The following is a 16,446-nucleotide window of genomic DNA, read 5'->3' as shown; positions in this document are numbered from 1 at the left end:
ATGCATGGGCCTTGGCACAACAGTCTGGACACTGGTTGTTCGTTCAAATTACCTGCTAATGCCTGGCTAATGTTGGAGCGATGTAACGCCATGCGTTCACGTAAAGTGCGGGTTGTAAGACCCACATACATTAATTTACAAGGACAAATAATGTAGTAAATGATGTATCTGGTCGTACAATTCAAAACGTACCTGATGTTGAATTTATGCTTGGTTACTGGATGAATAAAGAATGATCCTGTGATCAAAGCTGAACATGTAATGCAAGAGGGGCATCTGTAGCAGCCTGCTTTTTTAACTGATCCAAAAATGCCTGGTTTGGTGGTGTAATCAGTGATGTCAGTTTTAACTAACAAGTCACGCAAATTGCGACCTCGTTTATAACTCGTCATGACTTGAGTGTTTTGAAAACACGGTAAGGTTTTATCTGTCTTAATTATAGGCCATAATGCTTTACTGGCACGGGGTATAATGGGACTGGCAGTGGAATATCTAGTCGACCAAATGAACTTATTTTAATCACCCTTCTTATCAGATTGTTCTTGAAGTATATTGGCCCAGTCTTGGCTCATCACATGATTTTTAGCTAACTCCAAATCCCTGATGTTATACCCACGATTTTTAAACTTACTGACCACAGTTTCTAATGCATCTCCTAGCTGTTCAGGATTGCTAGTAATATGAGCCACCCGCAGCATTTGCGAATAGGGAAGACCCTTCTTCAACGCTACTGGGTGGTGGCTACTAGCATCAAGCAATGAATTGCGATCCGTGTCTTTATAAAACACTGTAGAACTCAATTTGCCATTTTTCAATTGAACCGTGACATCCAGATAATCAATCTGATCAGGTCTGCAAACAAAAGTAAACTTAATGGGACCCGGTGTCTGATTAATGTTATGCATCATTTCGTGAAAAGAAACATAACTCCCCTTCCATAACATAAATAAATCATCTATATATCTAGTGAACCATCTGATGTTATCACTGTATATAGCATTGTCAAAAAATAATTTCTGTCCTGATCGAACATAAATACTTTGGCATATGCTGGTGCCACACTACTGCCCATGGCACAACCAGCTCTCTGTAAATAAAACATACCGTTAAACAAAAAATAATTTTTCGTAAGGACCAATTCTAATAGTTTAAGAAATAATGTTTTGTCCAAATATTATCTAGTTATTGATTAGGCTAGGTCAGTTTGGTTTCTTTGGCAGCAATTGTGAGGTACATATAGTATCCACACGGATGCCACTTTCATTTTGTACATGTATTATGATACACTGTCTTCCACTGTTGCATGTCAGCTTTCTTATATGCATTATTGTCATTTTTATGATGATAGTGTGTAACGGTGTTTGGTATACGGGCTGAGGGTTGTATTGTCTGCAGCTCATCCGATGTAACAGTACGGCACACTCGTCTTAAATGTAGTGTATTTTGTATTTCCATTTGTTTGGTATTTCATCCATCGCTTTATGTGTTTATAGATATATGGCCTCCCCTGTCAGGCAGAACGGCCGGGGACAGCGTTAGCAACTCCGTGCATCGGGTTGCCGTGGTTACCACCGCCTCCCGATGAAGTCATCCTTCAGGCGCCTTGCCCTGACCGGAAGTTCCACGCTGCTCCTGGATCGAGGACTCCGGCATGGGGACGCTATATAGGTAAGTTTTATGTTTTATGTATGTTTGTTCATTTGTTTGTTGTAAGCACCAGCACTACCTGAGGAAGGGTCCTGTGTGGCCCGAAATGCTGCATCGTTCAACATGTTTGTGCTTTGATGTCATGTTTTGCACACTGCATCATTGGTACCTGCGGATATTTGTACCCTGGACCGAGATTGATGCAGGTTGTTGATTAAGCTGGGACATTAAAATTTATTGAAATTTAGTCCTGGAGTGCCGTGTCCGTCTTGAACATTAATTTGTTCCGACTCCACCATGTGTATACGCTTGGACAATGGCACACAGGCGGTTGGATACTATTAGGAGTGCCGGATTATCCAGATATCGTATTTGATTGGGGTAATACCCCTGTGTATCAAGGCACCCGCTGAACTTTGAACATTTTCCACATTATTGCGTTGGTGATTTATGACCACTATTGGTGGCAACAATTTTTAAGATGGAAGCTGCTGACAATGTCAGAGTGGAAGCCGGTCCATTCATGGATATGTCATCTCAGACTGGTGACACATTGAGCTTTAGTAAAGCACAAGCTGACCGCATTCTATTTGCTGAAGATTGTGTACCGGAGGCATTGGATGATACAGTTGACAATGTATTTAAACAGCTATTACGCTTGAAGAAACGAGAAACTGACTATCTATTACACGGCTCCACGCTATCAGATTATTTTAGACAAAAATTGATCCCGCGGAGCTTCCGTGTCCGCAATACCCCGACAATCGGGAGGACTAATCCAGAGTTTTGCCGACGTTGGATCTCTGTACTGAACAAGTGCAGTTTCGACTTGATGCTTCTTGTTATAGAGGAATCAGGCCGAGAGCTGCAAGTTGCGAAGTCCAAAATTGAGACTCTGAATACTATACATGCAGGGATCCTTTCTGACCCTAGCCACGCAGCGACCTGGGCGAAATTGACACAACAAACAGAGAATTATAGAAAAGAATTGCTTAAATTCAAGAAATCAAAGTTACAAGTTGTCCAAAATGACTATGAGGACTTCCAGGTCTACAAATGGCTGACGGGTACAGATTCTGCTAAATCCAACTACAGAGCTCAGACACGCATTACACATCGGCAACGCAGAGGTCGTCCAGATAAAGGACATTATTCATCAAATAGCGACAGCGACTTTGTGGTCGCTGATTCAGACGATGCTCTTTCTGCGAAACGTCCCCCTTTAGGGGCTACCACCAGGGCCAGGGCATAGGCTGGTCCAAACCCACGAGACGCGGCGGACAAAACCAAAGGATCGGCAAAAGGGAACAAGTCCAAGAAAACCTGATTTTTAATTTGTCCTCGAGACAATTAACATCCATTGAGGAAGCTGTACTTAATAAAGGACTTTCTTTTGTTCCAACGAATTATCATGACCCTTTTGAGTGGCAGGCTGATATGCATCAGATGAATAGAAAGTTACGATTAAGACAATTTTTCCAACATACAAGCAGTCAACCACAATCGGATCCAGCCAACCACATCATGCGTAAATATAATATCTCTACATTTGACCCCATTTCCAACAATGCATCATTGAAAACGTTCGGACGGCTGATGGACGATTCGGTTAATAGGTTCTTAAGTACTCCGAAACCGATTTATAACAACTTATTACGTGACCAGCGTAAAGCTTTGAAAGATCTGAGTCAAGATTCGTCCATCATAATTCGCCCGGCAGATTAAGGCGGGGGTATAGTGCTGCAAGATAGAGTACAGTATGTCCAAGAGATCATGAGACAACTTGCTTGCACTGATACCTATATGAAATTAGAGAAAGATCCGACGACGAATTTTCAGAAGGAACTTAATATGATTTTGGATCAAGCGGTTGTAGACAAGTTGCTTGATCTAAAGCTCAAGGAGGCCCTTATTCCGAAGAATCCTATCATTCCTGGCCTATATACACTGCCAAAGGTCCACAAGAGCCTAGAGAATCCCCCGGGTCGACCCATAGTGTCGGCTAGGGGATCCTTGTACCAGCCGACAGCGGAATTCCTGGACTCCCTTCTCCAACCTCATGTGATCACACGACATACTTACCTTAAGAACACGACAACGTTCCTTAGAAAGATGAGGGAGTTTGATGAACTGCCAGAAGACAAGTTACTCTGTACAATGGACGTCTCCTCTCTCTATACATCTATCCCACATAGAGAGGGGTTAGATGCTATGGACAGATTCATCAGTAACCTAGATGTTGAATTTGGTTTGGACAAAACATTATTTCTTAAACTATTAGAATTGGTCCTTACGAAAAATTATTTTTTGTTTAACGGTATGTTATATTTACAGAGAGCTGGTTGTGCCATGGGCAGTAGTGTGGCACCAGCATATGCCAATGTATTTATGTTCGATCAGGAACAGAAATTATTTTTTGACAATGCTATATACAGTGATAACATCAGATGGTTCACTAGATATATAGATGATTTATTTATGTTATGGAAGGGGAGTTATGTTTCTTTTCACGAAATGATGCATAACATTAATCAGACATCGGGTCCCATTAAGTTTACTTTTGTTTGCAGACCTGATCAGATTGATTATCTGGATGTCACGGTTCATTTGAAAAATGGCAAATTGAGTTCTGCAGTGTTTTATAAAGACACGGATCGCAATTCATTGCTTGATGCTAGTAGCCACCACCCAGTAGCGTTGAAGAAGGGTCTTCCCTATTCGCAAATGCTGCGGGTGGCTCGTATTACTAGCAATCCTGAACAGCTAGGAGATGCAATAGAAACTGTGGTCAGTAAGTTTAAAAATCGTGGGTATAACATCAGGGATTTGGAGTTAGCTAAAAATCGTGTGATGAGCCAAGACCGGGCCAATATACTTCAAGAACAATCTGATAAGAAGGGTGATCAAAATAAGTTCATTTGGTCGACTAGATATTCCACTGCCAGTCCCATTATACCCCGTGTCAGTAAAGCATTATGGCCTATAATTAAGACAGATAAAACCTTACCGTGTTTTCAAAACATTCAAGTCATGACGAGTTATAAACGAGGTCGCAATTTGCGTGACTTGTTAGTTAAAACTGACATCACTGATTACACCCCCAAACCAGGCATTTTTGGACCAGTTAAAAAAGCAGACTGCTACAGATGCCCCTCTTGCATTACATGTTCAGCTTTGATCACAGGATCATTCTTTATTCATCCAGTAACCAAGCATAAATTCAACATCAGGTACGTTTTGAATTGTACGACCAGATACATCATTTACTACATTATTTGTCCTTGTAAATTAATGTATGTGGGTCTTACAACCCGCACTTTACGTGAACACATGGCGTTACATCGCTCCAACATTAGCCAGGCATTAGCAGGCAATTTGAACGAACAACCAGTGTCCAGACACTGTTGTGCCAAGGCCCATGAATTGTCTGAACTTCGTTACCAAATAATTGATCACATTCCAGAGTTATCGAGAGGAGGGGATAGGGTCCTGGCGCTACATAGATTAGAGGCTAAGTGGATCATGAGGTTGAACAAGTTGCAACCTTCAGGATTAAACGAGAAAATCAATTGGAATTATTTACAATATAGATAGTTCTAGTCAGGTTATTATATTATCTAGTTATTGATTAGGCTAGGTCAGTTTGGTTTCTTTGGCAGCAATTGTGAGGTACATATAGTATCCACACGGATGCCACTTTCATTTTGTACATGTATTATGATACACTGTCTTCCACTGTTGCATGTCAGCTTTCTTATATGCATTATTGTCATTTTTATGACGATTATCAGTAGTGTGTAACGGTGTTTGGTATACGGGCTGAGGGTTGTATTGTCTGCAGCTCATCCGGTGTACCAGCACGGCACACTCGTCTTAAATGTAGTGTACTTTGTATTTCCATTTGTTTGGTATTTCATCCATCGCTTTATGTGTTTATAGATATATGGCCTCCCCTGTCAAGCAGAACGGCCGGGGACAGCGTTAGCAACTCCGTGCATCGGGTTGCCGTGGTTAGCGCCGCCTCCCGATGATGTCATCATTCAGGCGCCTTGCCCTGACCGGAAGTTCCACGCTGCTCCTGGATCGAGGACGCCGGCATGGGGACGCTATATAGGTAAGTTTTATGTTTTATGTACGTTTGTTCATTTGTTTGTTGTAAGCACCAGCACTACCTGAGGAAGGGTCCTGTGTGGCCCGAAATGCTGCATCGTTCAACATGTTTGTGCTTTGATGTCATGTTTTGCACACTGCATCATTGGTACCTGCGGATATTTGTACCCTGGACCGAGATTGATGCAGGTTGTTGATTAAGCTGGGACATTAAAATTTATTGAAATTTAGTCCTGGAGTGCCGTGTCCGTCTTGAACATTAATTTGTTCCGACTCCACCATGTATATATATATATATATATATATATATATATATACAAACAGAAAGTTCAGCACTCACCATAGCAAGCTCACTTATCCTCACAACATCAATAAATAAATGATGAGGGTTTAGTTAGTGAAGGTGGGGTACCTTGGCGAGCGGTATGCAGGCTTCCGTGCATTGGCCAATTCACTAACTAAACCCCCATCATTTATTTATTGATGTTGTGAGGATAAGTGAGCTTGCTATGGTGAGTGCTGATCTTTCTGTTTGTATATATTTGGGTTGGTGGCCATGGGCTGCATGCACCCCACCCTATGAGTGGTGAGTGCAGATATTGCACCCCGCTTCTGGGGTGGCGAGTGCTGTGGTTTTCTAGATTTGTTTGTATATATATATATATATATATATATAATATATATATATAAGACGTGTGTGTGTGTGTATATATATATATATATATATATATATATAGGATGATATACGGAATGTGCCCGGCGGTCGGAATCCGAGCGGTCAAAATACAGATGCCGGGATAATGACCGCCAGAATGCCAACAGCGTCGCCACAGCTATTCCGACACCTGGGTGTCCACGAAACCCATGGAGTGGGAATAGAACCCATGGCGAGCGAAGCGAGCCACCGAGCCCTTTAGCGTGGCGAGCGTAGCAAGCCCACAAGGGGCTTCATTCCGCTTTCCTTCCTGCCGGCATTCTGACGGTCGGGATCCCGGCGTCGGTATTTTGTCCGCCAAGAATCCAACCGCCAAGATCCCATACCCAACATATATATATATATATGGATTGAGTATCCCTTATCCAAAATGCTTGGGACCAGAAGTATTTTGGACATCGGATTTTTACGTATTTTGGAATAATTGCATACCATAATGAGATATCATGGTGATTATTACCCACTTGAATCTCGGGGTAGTTACATTGAGACTTTCTCTAAACTTATTTTAAAAGATTTGGATGCACTATGTCGTAGTGATAAAAGGTGTAAAGATAATTTGGATAAAGAAGAGAGAAAAGCTATCACTGAACTTGAGGAAAATAATAATATTATAATAAAGATGGCTGACAAGAGAGGAGGTGTGGTTATTCTGAATAGAACTGATTATTTGGAAGAGGCCTTTAGATTATTAGATGATGAGATAACCTACACCAAGTTAACCTCCGATCCCACCCAGAGAATTGTTGAAGAAATCAGACTATTATTGGAAGATGGTTTTAAGAAGGGTTGTTTAAGTAGAGAAGAGATTAATTATATATATAATCCACACCCTAGACTTGCGATCTTTTATTATTTGCCAAAGATCCACAAACGGTTGACAAAACCTCCTGGTCGACCTATAATTGCTGGGATTGATTCGGCGACATCTAAACTATTCAATTCATAGATGTTTACATCAAAAATTATGTGTTTGGTTTAAAATCCTTCATCAAAGATTCTACTCATGTATTAAGAAATCTTGATTCAATTGTTTGGGACGCTAAGTATAGTTGGTGTACTATTGATGTAGAATCCCTCTACACTTGTATTCCGCATAAAGAGGGATTGGAAGCCATTTACTTTTATTTGAGTAATGATGAAACCTTAAGTGAAGATCAGAGACTCTTTTTAATAGAATGCATACGCTTTGTACTTAATAATAATTATTTCAAATTTCAGGGCCATTTTTTTAACCAGCTGTGCGGCTGTGCGATGGGGACCCACTATGCCCCGAGCTTCGCCAATCTTTATTTAGGAAAATGGGAATCAGAAGTGATTTTTCATAATAACCCATTTTCAGATTTTATACATAGTTTCTATAGGTATATAGATGATATACTAATTATCTGGAAGGGGACCGAGAGTGATTTTAATAGATTTATGGCTTTTCTTAATATTAATTGTTATAATTTGAAATTTACATCAAATTATCAGAAAAGTAAAATTGAGTTTTTAGATTTAGTTATTGATTCAACAGATTGGACCCCTGGAAAAAGTATTAATACCTATACATATGTTAAGAAGGTTGATAGCAACAATTATGTACATTTTAAGAGCTGTCACCTCAAAAAGTGGGTGATGAATATACCATATTCACAATTTTTGAGGCTTAAGAGGAACTGTGTAGAACAGGTTAAATTCAATGAGCAAGCTGCACTTTATGAAAAAAGGTTTTTAGAGAAACAGTATCCAGCTGGACTGGTTACTAGATGTAAAGAAAAAGCTGATGGTCTTGACAGGAAACAATTATTGGTGTATAAAGAGAAAAGCAATATACAAGATTCCACGTTTATGCCTTTCATTACGACTTATAATACCAAAAGTAATGATATAAAAAAAAAATTGAAAAAACATTGGGGTATTTTAACACTTGATCCTATTCTTAAAGATCTGTTACCCAAAAATCCACAAGTAGTTTTTAGGAGGGCAAGATCTCTAAAAAACTCATTAGCTCCAAGTAATTTAAGTTCCATACCAGGTGAAACATGGTTAGGCAAAACTGGAACAACTGGTTGTTACCCATGCAATCATTGTAAGGTTTGTCCTTTGGTGGATAAAGATAGGAAGAAAATTTGGGATACTGCTAAATCAAAATCTTGGGAAATAAAAAGTTTTATGAATTGTCAGACTACTTCTGTAATTTATCTTTAGAGTGCTCTTGCGGTGCAAGATACGTAGGGAAAACTAAAAGGCAATTAAAGATTCGCATACTCGAGCATACTAGGAGTATTGTCAATAAACTGAAAGATCACAGTGTACCTCGACATTTTTTTAATTGCAATGGGGGTCTGCTTAGCAATTTTTCTTTTAAGGCAATTGAGCATGTAAAATTAGATGATAGGGGAGATGATGTCTCTAAATTATTAGGAAAAAGAGAAATGTATTGGATACATACACTCAATACCATTAGCCCTTATGGGCTGAATGAAAATTATGACATTACCCCTTTTCTGCATTAAAAACTCGTTGCGGAGACATTATTGACTCTGACGCATTGTAGTCGGGCCATTGGCTCCTTTGTGTTTGTGTTCATAATAGTGTCAAAGTAATAAGGATGGAGATGCTTTAATTTATTAATTAATCTGATTGTTTTGGTTTACTAGTAGTATAGCTCAATGAATGTCTAATTGGACAGTAATTAATACTACGAGTATAAGATATTATCTAATACTTAGTTTTCCATATAAGGTCGAATTAGAAATCATGTAGAGAGGTAGGGCATATCCGTTAGGTGCAGCCAAATGTTTAATTGGTTTATATGCTAATTAGTATCATCTTATTTCAGCTATTTGTATTTAATTTTTATGTATTTTTAACTATATATTTTTATTGTTGTTAACTTGTATCACATACGTGTTTTAAAAAGCTTTCTGATGTTAATTTTCCTATGTGCAGATGTATTTTAATTATTTGTGCTGCTCCAAATCAATTATGCTGCTGTGCTATAAATTGTATGGGACACCGTTGTTAGCCACACCCCCTGACGAAGTCTTGTGACGAAACGCGTTGGGCGTGGCCAGCAGGACGAGGTACTTGGATCCAGCGTTTGAAGTGTCGGCGCGTGTGGTCCGTGAATTGAGTCCGTGCGGCTAGAAGGATTTAGCGGCTGTTGGTATCTGGAGAGCGACGGGGTTCATCGGTGCGGGTATCCGGAGGCTCCACTGATGATCGACATCGCGCTAGTTATTTTATACTTTGAATGTACGTGAGTGATTATGATGCCAGTAAACTACTTGTGATTTTATACTCACCATTGCGCCCTCCATTATTCTCTTTTCCATATATATATATATATATACAAACAGAAAGTTCAGCACTCACCATAGCAAGCTCACTTATCCTCACAACATCAATAAATAAATGATGGGGGTTTAGTTAGTGAAGGTGGGGTACCTTGGCGAGCGGTATGCAGGCTTCCGTGCATTGGCCAATTCACTAACTAAACCCCCATCATTTATTTATTGATGTTGTGAGGATAAGTGAGCTTGCTATGGTGAGTGCTGAACTTTCTGTTTGTATATATTTGGGTTGGTGGCCATAGGCTGCATGCACCCCACCCTATGAGTGGTGAGTGCAGATATTGCACCCCGCTTCTGGGGTGGCGAGTGCTGTGGTTTTCTAGATTTGTTTGTATATATATATATATATATATATATATATATAAGACGTGTGTGTGTGTATATATATATATATATAGGATGATATACGGAATGTGCCCGGCGGTCGGAATCCCAGCGGTCAAAATACAGATGCCAGAATAATGACCGCCAGAATGCCAACAGCGTCGCCACAGCTATTCCGACACCTGGGTGTCCACGAAACCCATGGAGTGGGAATAGAACCCATGGTGAGCGAAGCGAGCCACCGAGCCCTTTAGCGTGGCGAGCGTAGCAAGCCCACAAGGGGCTTCATTCCGCTTTCCTTCCTGCCGGCATTCTGACGGTCGGGATCCCGGCGTCGGTATTTTGTCCGCCAAGAATCCAACCGCCAAGATCCCATACCCAACATATATATATATATATATATATGTATATATATATATATATATACACATATATATATATATATATATATATATATAGGTTGAGTATCCCTTATCCAGAATGTTTGGGACCAGAAGTATTTTGGGCATCGGATTTTTCCGTATTTTGGAATAATTGCATACCATAATGAGATATCATGGTGATGGGACCCAAGTCTAAGCACAGAATGCATTTATGTTTAATATACACCTTATACACACAGCCTGAAGGGAATTTTAGCCAATATTTTTAATAACTTTGTGTACATTGAGCCATCAAAAAACAAAGGTTTCACTATCTCACTCAAAGAAAATGTGTATTTCGGAATATTCCGTATTTCAGAATATTTGGCTATGGGATGCTCAACCAATAGATATATATATATATATATATATGGGTACGGAAGGATGAGGTACTTACAAGCGACCAAAGGTGTCGAAATAATAATGTAAAAGCCAGGTGTTCAATAAATAAATAAAAATTAAATTTATTCTCAGAATACAATGCACTAAAAAAAGGGGGGGGGGTGTTATATATAGGGTATATAGTTATTTTAAAACTTGTAAACAATTTTAAAAAATGCAACCTAATCAATAAAATCTGGTATAAAAGCAGCAGAGTTGAGGCTAAAAAGTTGTAACACATATACCAAAAATCAATGAAAGGTCCATAGAAACAAGAGCAATAAGTATAAAAACAAGTACAAAAAATGCAGGATGAGCATAAAAAAGGAATAAAAAATAGGTAAAAATGAGAGAGAGGTAGCTTAACTTCAATAGTGGAGGTATGTTCAGAGTGGTACCCAACGCGTTTCGTCCCTCATGGACTTCATCAAGGGGTAATGAGAGGCTAGAGACAGAGCATATTTATACCTCCTGGCTGTGGGAGGTGTTAGCAACATCACTTCCTGTTTGTTAATTGGTGAGTTGCTGTGGAGGTATTAAAGTACATGAATAAACACCTAGACATGTAGTGAATGGAGTAAGGGGGCCAAATAGTATATTCAATTGTGAAAACGATATTGCATGTAGTCATAATAACGTTTATAACATAAAAGACAACAAAGTCCGTCAACTTCCGGTCCGGGCTGGGTGGAACGTCATCTCCGCCCCACTTCCGCCCCTCTTCCGGTTTGGATTGTGTCCGTTGTGCGCATGCGTCGGCTCGGCACCGTGCGATGCGGATAGCTGATGTGCTTTCACTTCTGTAGACGGCGGCCATCTTTTTGGTTATCCAAGCTTGGTTGTAGTCGGCGGCCATCTTTTTGGTTATCCAAGCTTGGTTGTAGTGCTGCTGCGGGGACCATCTTCAGTGTATTGTCCCTTTGATGGGCGGCGGCCATTTTTTGGGTTGTCAGAGGACGGAATGAAGAGCTGATGTCAGCGATATTAATCTGCTGCAGTTTGCATAAGTCAATGTTCGTCAATTATGTTTGGCTGTGGGTACATCTTTGAGGTGGTTTTGCATAGGTGATGCATCTCCCCGGGGGGTACATAAAAACGAAAACGATAAAAGGCATGTAAATAAATAAATAAATAAGGCGTCTGAATAGCTGAAAATGGCATTTAAGAAGGATCATACTCAGAATAGATGGGCTATGAATTAACTAGAAAAGATATATATACATAAAATGTGTAATGTAGTTTAAATAAGAGCGATGGAGGAGCGAGTAGAAATTACGCAGAAGGCGAGTAGAAATTACGCAGGAGGCTGAAGTAATGTAGATAACAACTAGGTCGACATCATGGAGGAAGTGCCCATGGTGATGTGAGCAGAGCATTATCCATGATTTTAAGAGATATCCCAAAAGGCGAAAACTACCTCAGCGCCTCCGGATTTACAACACCCGGTCTCCCAAGGGGGTCTCCCATCCTTGTACTGACCGGGCCCAACCTTGCTTAGCTTCCAAGATCGGACGGTGTTGGGCGTCCCCAAGGAGGTATGGTTGTAATGTATAGGGCTGAGTAGGAGACGGGGTCTCATATAAGCAATGGATACCATGATGAACTCACTACTGCCAAGGAGAGTGGGCGGAAAGGAAGTTTATACATTAATAGTGCAAGAGAGTAAGGTAAACGTATTGGTGCCAAGTTGGCTAATTGGCACTAATGCATCGTGCTTGCGATGCTACCTGGTGATAACCAGGTACAGCTAAATAAGCTTTGTAAAAAAAGCCCAGGAAATAGTGAGCAAGTGCAATACATGTCGCAAAGGAGGGGGTTTCTTTAGGGGGAGACAGGAGTGGGAAGCGTAGAAAGCGGAAGGTTTGTATCACAGGAACGGGGCTATTTCGTACCCTTCGTTGAAGCCGTCCGGCTGGAGCGTGTTCAGTTCGTATATCCAGAACATCTCTCTTCTTGAAAGGAGGTTCGAAAGGTCTCCGCCTCTATCTCCCAGTGCGACCAGTTCAATTCCTTTGTACGTTAATGCCTCAGGATCCGAGTTGTGGCAAAGATTGAAATGTTTGGATACTGCATGGGTGAGGACTTTGTTCTTGATATTCCTGACATGTTCCTGGATACGTATTTTAAGGGGTCTCTTAGTTTTCCCAATGTACTTTAATTTACAGGAACATTCCAGAAGGTAGATCACCGATAGGGTGTTACAGTTGATGAATTGTTTGATCCGATATTCCTTGTTAGTTTTGTCATTGTGGAATGATTTCCTATTTGGATGGAGGTATCTGCAAATGTTACACCTACCACATTTAAAACTTCCCACACATTTAGGCATTATGCTTACGACTTCTGGGTTCCTCAGCATGCTAGGGGCTATAAGATCTTTCAAACTCCTAGATTTTCGAAAGACCATTTTAGGCTCTTTAGTGAGGTAGTCTTTAAGAACAGGGTCCATAAGCAAAATGTTCCAGTGCTTTTTAAGGACATTCTTAATCAGTTTTTCATGTCTGCTGTACGTCGTAATAAACTTAACTGTGTCCTCCTTGATGTCCTTAGGTTTATACTTTAGAAGTTCCCTTCTTTCTAAACCTTTAGTCTTGGTAGTGGCTTCTTCTAGGAGTCGGGACGGGTACCCTTTTTCCTTGAATCTTCCTTTGTACACTTCGAGTTGTTGATCTCTGTCATCTTCCTTCTTGCAATTCCTCGCTATTCTATTAAATTGGGAAAAGGGGGTATTGTCCTTCCATTGTTGACGGTGATTGCTTCTATAGTGGACGTAACTATTCATGTCCACCTTCTTAATGAAATTGCTTGTGATGATTTCCTCTCCTGAATGTGTTAGAACAAGATCTAGGAACTCGATCCGTTCTGTATCTTCATTGGCCGTGAATTTGAGATTCATGCTATTGTCCGAAATGTAGGTTAAAAATTCTTTAAAACTCAACTGGTCTCCCTCCCAAATTAATAAAATATCATCTATATAGCGTTTGTAAAAGATGATATTCTGTTGGTATGGGTGATTAGTGTAAATATAGTCATTCTCCCATTTACCCATGAACAGATTAGCAAAGCTAGGCGCGAAGATAGTGCCCATAGCTGTTCCACAAATTTGAAGATAAAATCCGTCTAAAAATGTAAAATAATTATGTTTGAGTATAAAATTCATGAGCTCGCATAAAAATAGTCTATGATCTTCTGTAATTTGAGGGTCCAGAATTAGGAAGTTGTTACATGCCTCGATGCCCTTTTCGTGTTCTATGCAGGTATATAAAGATTGCACATCAATTGTGGCCCACCTGTAGGTATCTTTCCATTTTAATGGTTCCAAAAGATTCAGAACCGATGTAGTATCCTTAAGGAAGGCCGGCAGTTCCATCACATATTTCCTCAGGAATATGTCAACGTATTCTGACAGATGTGAAGTCAGAGAATCAATGCCTGCCACAATTGGCCTACCAGGGGGGTTGTCCAGGGATTTGTGTACCTTTGGGAGAAAGTAAAAAATGGGGGTGGTGGGGTTAGAGTTTAGGAGATACTGGAATTCATCTTTCATCAGTATCTCCTTTCTAAAAGCCTTTAGAAGCATGAGTCTCAGTTCTTCCACGAAAGGTTCCTTGGGGTCGTTCGACAGTGGGGTGTAGGATGTCCGATCTCCTAGCAGTCTGAGAGCTTCTGCGACATAGGCTTCTCTGTCCATAATAACTAACCCCCCCCCTTTATCAGCCGGTTTTATAACAATATTTTTATTCTCTTGTAGGTGTTTAATAGCTTCCGTCTCTCTGTTTGAGAGATTTTTTTTCCTTAATAGATGAGATGTCAGCATCAAGTAGATCCTTCTTGACTAGCTCATAGAAGAGACCCACATTATGACCCTTTGATTCCAAAGGGTAAAATTTAGATGTGGGCTTCAAACCTGATTTGGATTGTTCATAATTCTGTATCACTGCATCCTCTTTCTTTATAAAGTGACGTTTTAGAGTGATTTTTCTTATGAATTTATTCAAGTCGATGAAAACATCGAACTTATTCATGCCCTTTGTGGGTGCAAAGGAAAGACCTTTGTTAAGGAGTGTAGTTTCATAGTTCGTCAAGGTGTGGTTTGAAAGATTGAAGATACCTTTGGGTACAGGGGGTTCTACACGAGATTTCGTCTCTTGTATAGTCTTCTCCCTTCTACCCCCGCGACATCCTCTTCGTCTTCGAATCTTCTTTTGCGAGGTGAGATGTTTTTCATTCTTGCAGGTGTCTTTGTTGTATCTCGGGGGTGGTGGTGGTTTGTACCTGGTGATAAAAAAGACTCCTGTGTAGTGGAGTCAAGTCTCTGTAGTGCTGCAAAGCGATTAGTTGTTTTGAAGTTATGTGATTCCTGGCTCTCTTTGGTAGTCGGTCTGGGACCTCTGAATTTGCTAGGTACAGTTTTCCAATACTCCCTCCTCACTTTTGGAGCTGCCTGTCCTCCTTCAGAGAAGCGACTCCAATTCTTAACCTGGTTATTTTCATAGTCATGTCTGTCTCTAGCGAATTTCCTTTCTTTGTTTCTGATAACCTCATCTTCTATACGTTCCAGTTTTTTATTCAGTACCTTCTCATTTATCCTAAAATCCTCTTTATCTTTGTGTACTTCCATTTTACTCTCAGCCTCTTTTATTTCTACTTCTAGGTCTGAGATAATGCGTTTTTTCTCCGTAACAAGTAATTTCATGAGATTGATTGAACAATTATGCAGGGTTTTATCCCATTCTTGCATGAATTCCTGATTCTCTTTTCCAAAAGTAGGCTGTTTCATTATCCTTAAGCCCCTCGGGACCCTACTGACACTGACATAATGTTCTAAACCCCTGATGTCCCACCATGCTTTTACTTCCTTGGTTAACAGTCTTTCGATATTCCAAAACATGTCATCCAAGTCGGTATTGGTTGGTTCAGTCTCGGGGATGGTAGTCTCATTGAAAATCTTTTGGCACACATTACTCCTTTTATTAGTGCGTTCGTTAATTCCAAACATACTGTGTTCGATACTGGTTCCCTCCAGGCAGCTGGAAGCAATAATACCAAGAGAAAAGGATGTGTACAAAGGAAGCTAGTAGCGCCACAGAAGTAGTATCAAAGTTTGTAAACAACAGTATTAGGAAGGAGAGTATTCTGAGTTAATTGTCAAGAGATATATATATATGTTACCTGGAGGACACTCCCTATAGGCTATTAGGACGTCAGCTTATGGACCTCAAAAAATATATAGGCACTGGTACATATGCCTAGAGGGTTAGAAATGGGTACGGAAGGATGAGGTACTTACAAGCGACCAAAGGTGTCGAAATAATAATGTAAAAGCCAGGTGTTCAATAAATAAATAAAAATTAAATTTATTCTCAGAATACAATGCACTAAAAAAAGGGGGGGGGGTGTTATATATAGGGTATATAGTTATTTTAAAACTTGTAAACAATTTTAAAAAATGCAACCTAATCAATAAAATCTGGTATAAAAGCAGCAGAGTTGAGGCTAAAAAGTT

The 16,446-nt window shown here is 40.1% G+C and overlaps 1 protein-coding gene and 1 pseudogene across 2 annotated transcripts in view; both read right to left on the bottom strand.

Annotated features, from left to right (window-relative positions):
• LOC134927169 (uncharacterized) overlaps positions 1-16,446 on the bottom strand; it is a 352,100-nt gene that overhangs the window by 247,577 nt on the left and 88,077 nt on the right. The gene's annotated exons all lie outside the window — the stretch shown is intronic.
• Positions 12,371-12,489, bottom strand: LOC134929867 (5S ribosomal RNA; annotated as a pseudogene).

This window comes from Pseudophryne corroboree, chromosome 5 (genome assembly GCF_028390025.1).
Source record: "Pseudophryne corroboree isolate aPseCor3 chromosome 5, aPseCor3.hap2, whole genome shotgun sequence".
Taxonomy (NCBI): Eukaryota; Metazoa; Chordata; class Amphibia; order Anura; family Myobatrachidae; genus Pseudophryne; species Pseudophryne corroboree.
The sequence above is the reverse complement of the archived record's forward strand: the minus strand, read 5'-3'. Positions and strand labels throughout refer to the sequence as shown.